This window comes from Lolium rigidum, chromosome 5 (assembly GCF_022539505.1).
Source record: "Lolium rigidum isolate FL_2022 chromosome 5, APGP_CSIRO_Lrig_0.1, whole genome shotgun sequence".
Lineage (NCBI taxonomy): Eukaryota > Viridiplantae > Streptophyta > Magnoliopsida > Poales > Poaceae > Lolium > Lolium rigidum.
Window position 1 is genome coordinate 117373793 of NC_061512.1, and position 6347 is coordinate 117380139.

Consider the following 6347-nt stretch of genomic DNA (forward strand, 5'->3'; position numbering starts at 1 on the left):
GTTCCGACGCGCCGACGCGCACCTCCTCGCCCACCCCGACCTGCACGGCGCCAGCCGCGTCCTCCACTCCATGCGCTCCGACCCGTACCAGTGCGTCTCGCAATCCCTCATCCACCACCTAGTTTTCACTGTCGCCGTAGGGGCGAAGCCAGAACAAAATACCAATTGGGTCACACTTCTAAGCATAATTACAGATTGGGGACAGTAGTTTGCTAGTTTATAGGGGACTTGCAAAATCCATTGGTGTCATCATTTGACACCAATGCTTACATGCTAGACATGCCAAGAGTTCTGCTCATCGAGCCGTGTTTGTGTTTGATTGCAGCCGCAGGGCGTCAGTGCATTACAGGCGCTTCCATCTCGGGGCGGTGGAGGCCATCATGGGGTGGGTTGCCAAGTGCCCGGAACTCAAATCCAAGATGCGATCGCCGCCTCGGTGCTCCTTGGATCGTACCTACTTCGTCTCTCTTGGTCCTAGGTACTACATCCGCACCATGCATCTGCTTAATTTTCAAGTCCTCATCCAGTTCCTTCTCAATTTCATCTTCTGATCGTACCACTGGCCTAAAAAAACGGTTTCTAAATTCCTCTTTCAGTAGTAATAATCCGGGCAACACTGACATTCCTGAAATTTACCTATATCTGTTTTCAATTTGAATAGTTAATGACCAAAATCATCACTTGAATTTATCTGAAAGCCTGAAATCCAACCAAAATATGGTAAAAATTTGGATTTTCTATTTGAATCTGCTAAAAAATTCATGTGTTACTCACATATTTTGATCGAAATGCAAACAAATTGGTTCCATCGAAATTTCTAAAAGAAAAATGTCTGAATTCACTTTTTTGAGGAACAATATGTCTGACTTCATTGATGTCAGAACCCTCTGCTAATTACTATAGCTTGTTACAGATTCTGGGATTGCAGGAGAAGGGGTAAGAAGAGCAAAGCTGGTCGCCGAATCCCACCACACACCCTTGCCCGTTGCTTTATGCGAAAGAGGTATTAGAAATATCTTGGATTTATTTTCCTGTGTATTTTTTTTCATTTATAACATGATGGTCAGGTTTGTTGGTTACAGAAATTGTATGCATATAGGTAAGGCCATATTGTAATTCTAGAATAAACCAAGTCCTTCTTGTGTTTTCTTTTCTTTTCTGCAATGTCTTTCAGCTATTTCTGCTGCTGGTATATTAAGTCTTAGTTATTCACGCTAATACAATCTAAAATTTGAAATGATATTTGCCGCCTGAGATGAAACTTTCCAGATCTTTTTTCTACATTAGAAACTTCTCTTCCTTTCTACTTCTAAGGGAAAGTACATTGGTTTGGACAGGTGGTGTATGCAATACTGTGTCATGTCAGATATGGACAATAATATAAAAACATATAGAACAGCTGTCTGTAAGATGTCTATTTTCAGCCATATAACATATATATATACGACTTATATTCCTTTATACTCCTAGCACAACTCAGATATTTAGTTGATCATTGCCAATTATGTCTGGGCCAGTCATTTGTGATGCTTTCAGTTTCAAACGGCAGGGACATACCTGATATATTAGAGGCTTGGCTTGTGGAGAAGTAGTGAAATCAGTTTCTTGCTGCATTTTGGTTTAGGAGATGTCATCAGGTTCTGGCCGCCTCACAAGGATAGTGAAATTAACCATGCTTGTAACGCTTACTGGAAAAAATGCCCCCCTTTTTCTTGCAGAAATGGTGGTTTATTTTTGAAGAGTTCAGATGAGGCTATCATGTCCAAGAGCATTGCAGCGTCAAGCTCAGAAGCCTGAAACGTCATCTTGTCTTAGTTGTCTTAGCCTTGTCTTAAATTTGTTATCCTTGCTTTCTTTGGCGTGGAATTATCCTTGCTTGTTGTCTGGTATTTATGTGTTGCAATTCCTTATTAGAAGAGACACAATGTCTATTTGTGTTGGGATACTAGCAGTTCGTAAGACTCTGTCTTATTTAATCGTAGAGGAAAAATTGTGATGGCCAGGACTTTGAGAATTGAGATCACTAAGAATATCGTACTCCCTCTAATTCATATTACTTGCCACTAGTATAGATATACCTAGAACTAACATATGTCTAGATATATCTTTCTTAGTGGCAACTAATATGGATCGGAACAAGTACATTAATTCAGGGGCAACAGAAGATTTAATCCTCAATGGTTGGAACTACAGAGAGACAAGAAATTTCTCTTCAAATTGGCACAGTTTTTTTTTTTAAACAGGGGCAAAAGCTTTGCCACAATATAGGAGAGAATTGCCTATTTAATTTACATAAAACTGGGTAAAACTGATACGAACATCTGGACCAAAGCGAACTACTCACAAAGCAAGAAACTGCTACTTTTGACCTTGATTTCCATCCTCATTGGGAGGCAAACAATCGCTCTTTCACATCCATGAATAGAAACATCCAAGTATTTGAGCAAGCTGAAAAACTCTTTTGCAAAGAGAGTATTGGGATTTGCTCACAATCACGATAAATTTGTGCACTACCTCACCTGAACCTAAGGCCTTTCATAATGGGAGTTTCTTAGCGTGGCATCCTAGGTGGTTTGATTATGTGGGACTATATTAAATGAGAAAAGAGATTGGTGTTGTATCTTACCTAAGATACAACTCTTACACAACTCTTACACAGAGTCATAGGCAAAATCCACTGATAGATCAATCCCATGCAAACATGTACACTAAATCATTGAATGTAACTCTTAAGATACGATGCACCGGATAGTTTTTCTTAACATATATCAGTACCTAAGATAACGAGCTAAGATACAATGCATTGTGAAGGGCCTAAGCGCTGGCATCTTGCATTCACTACTCTGTTTCACTGCTGCCAAATGCATGAAAAGGGAGCTGATTTCAGTTAGGTGTCAAGGTGGGATCTCGGTAGGATCTCACTTTTAGTGTATTTTGTATTTTTTAATTCAAATTTTTTATGTTAAAATTTACACTAAAAAAAGCAAAATGTACTACAAGGGGGACTTAGGTAGGATCCCAGCTGACACCCTAACTTCAGTGGATTGGAGAGGGAGATCAGAAAAAGTGTCAAATCCAATAGGAACAAATAAAGTTGGATTTCTCGCACAAAGGCATCCTGTGACATCTGTCTTCCTACAGCCCGCCATTTCAGCTACAACGTGAAGGCATTGATTTATGTTCAATAGCATACTTGCCATCTGCAACATCCAGTATATCCATCTCCTGCTATATCTTTCATTCCTCATATTCTTCCTTCACCATCAATAACATCTTCACCATCGAGAGTAACGATCATGTAGATATAATTACCACTCTGGGAACCGCATCCGTAGTACTCTACCAGTAATCTTCCATGCTTACAGCATGATGAAAATCCCGATGGACGCGTTGGGCACCCTTGGTCCCTGTCGCCAATGCAACAGCTCTCAACCCTGCAAGATATTCACAACTACACACACTTGCGCACGTAACCGCCGACCACGAAGCGGTAAGTTGCAACCGTCTAATTCCTAATGGAACAGCAGATCACACAAGACTTTTCAGGGTATACACCAAATCAAAGCAATATGGTGTAAGAATTCGATAGAGTTGCAAAGCAATCAACTATGAACTAGGGTTTATCTTAAACGTGGTCTAAACCTAATTTGGGGGCGTCCTGGGTACTTATATAGGGGTTCAGGACGACCTCAGCTCGAAAAATTACAAGAATAACCGACCCAGATTGGGATCTGGTCGAGACAGACTCGGACACGACCGGTCTAGGGGCCGGTCGACCGGGCCTGGGACCGGGTCAGGCCGGTTGAAACCGGGCCTGGCGCCGGGTGGTGACCGGGCTACGGTGCCGGGCTTACTGGATATTGATACGTCTCCAACGTACCTACAATTTCTGATGTTCCATGCTTGTTTTATGACAATACTTACATGTTTTGCTCGCACTTTATAATGTTTTTATGCGTTTTCCGGAACTAACCTATTAACAAGATGCCGAAGTGTCGGTCTCGTTTTCTCGTTGTTTTTGGTTCCGAAAGGCTGTTCGGGCAATATTCTCGGAATCGGACGAAATCAACGCCCAGAACCTTATTTTTCCCGGAAGCTTCCAGAAAGCCAGAGTGGGACCAGAGGGGTGCCCTGGGGGCCCCACACGTGGTGGCGGTGCAGCCCAAGGGGGGGGCGCCCCCCTAGTGTGAGGAGCCCCCGTGGCCCCTCCGGCTCCGACTCTTCGCCTATATAAGTCCTTTCGACCTAAAAACGCGATACCAATTGATGAAACTCCAAAAAGACTCCAGGGGCGCCGCCACCATCGCGAAACTCCGTTTCGGGGGACAGAAGTCTCTGTTCCGGCACCCTGCCGGGACGGGGAAGTGCCCCCGGAAGCCATCTCCATCAACGCCATCGCCTCCATCATGCTCCGTGAGTAGTTCCCCCATGGACTACGGGTTCTAGGTGTAGCTAGTTGGTACTCTCTCCCCCATGTATTTCAATACAATGATCTCATGAGCTGCCTTACATGATTGAGATTCATCTGATGTAATCGGTGTTGTGTTTGTTGGGATCCGATGGATTGTTACATTATGATTAGTCTATCTATAAAGTTTGTGAAGTTATTGTTGCTGCAATCTTGTTGTGTTTAATGCTTGTCACTAGGGCCCGAGTGGCATGATCTTAGATTTAAGCTCTATACTTATTGCTTAGATTGTATCTACAAGTTGTTTGCACGTGTCTATGTCCGGAACCCGAGGCCCCAGAGTGACAGCAACTGGGATAACTGGAGGGGAAGGCGTAGGTATGAGGATCACATGTTTTCACCAAGTGTTAATGCTTTGCTCCGGTGCTCTATTAAAAGGAGTACCTTAATTTCCAGTAGATTCCCTAGAGGCCCGGCTGCCACCGGCTGGTAGGACAAAAGATGTTGTACAAGTTTCTCATTGCGAGCACGTATGACTATATATGGAAAACATGCCTACATGATTAATAATCTTGATGTTCTCTTCTTAATGCTATTTCAATCCTATCAATTGCCCGACTGTAATTTGTTCACCCAACACTTGTTATTGGAGAGTTACCACTAGTGTAGATAGCTGGGAACCCCGGTCCATCTTTCATCATCATATACTCGTTCTATATGTCGTTGGAAGTAGTATCAACTATTTTCTCGTGCCATTGCCTCTGTGTTACTATTACTCGCTCGCGTATTATCGTTACTATTGCTCTCATATTATTGCTACTTTCACATCACCCCTGTTACTAGTGCTTTTCCAGGTGCAGCTGAATTGACAACTCAGTTGTTAAGGCTTATAAGTATTCTTTACCTCCCCTTGTGTCGAATCAATAAATTTGGGTTTTACTTCCCTCGAAGACTGTTGCGATCCCCTATACTTGTGGGTTATCAAGACTATTTTCTGGCGCCGTTGCCGGGAGGCATAGCTCTACTCATAAGTTCACCTGGGGAGTACACTCTACCTCTCTCTCTGTTTTATTTTATTTTGTTTTGCTTAGTTTATTTCTGTCTAGTATTATTTTGCTTAGTTTACTTTTGCCTAGTTTGTTTTTGTCTTGTTTTATTTTCCTCATATACCCAAAAATCCATAAAAATTTGAAAAACCTAAAAATTAAAAACTGTTTCTATGGGAGAACCTACAACCTATTTGGAGCTTATAGAATTATATAATAATTATAGAAAATCAAGAGTGGGTGAAGTTATGAGAGCTTTGATAGAAAAGCTGAATACAATTGCTAAAATCTTGCTTAAACGCCATGATATAAACTGTTGCTCTAAACAGGATACTAAACATCTTAAATTTCAATGTGGCTTTAGTGAGAAATTTTTAATTAAGAACTATAATTGGAATAGCTATATTCATTTTGGGTTCGAAGAGGTAGAACAATTTGTCATATTTATGGGAGCCTCTGAGATAGAATCCTTCATGTCTACAAATTATGAAACTTGTGCTGTTTGTAAGGACCTTAAAGATTATGTCTCTTCTATCCTTAATTTTTTCATAGAAAGCTACAGTGATAATCCTTATATCATTGATTATAAAGAGAGACTCATTAATGCACAAGAATGCACTCACAATTTTCATGAACCAGTGGAAGAAGAAATTGATGAACCTGAAAGCTCATTGGATGAAAAAGAGGAGGAAATTGATGGACCTGAAAGCTCATTGGATGAAAAAGAAGAGGAGAGTGATGAACAAAAGGAGGAAGAATGGATTAGCTACCCATGCCAACCTTCTAATGAGAGTAACTCTTTATCTCTTACACTATTTGATTGTCCTCCATGCTTACCAAAGGCGGATGAATGTTATGTTCCTGTTGATTCTCTCGAAATATTCCTAAGAGTA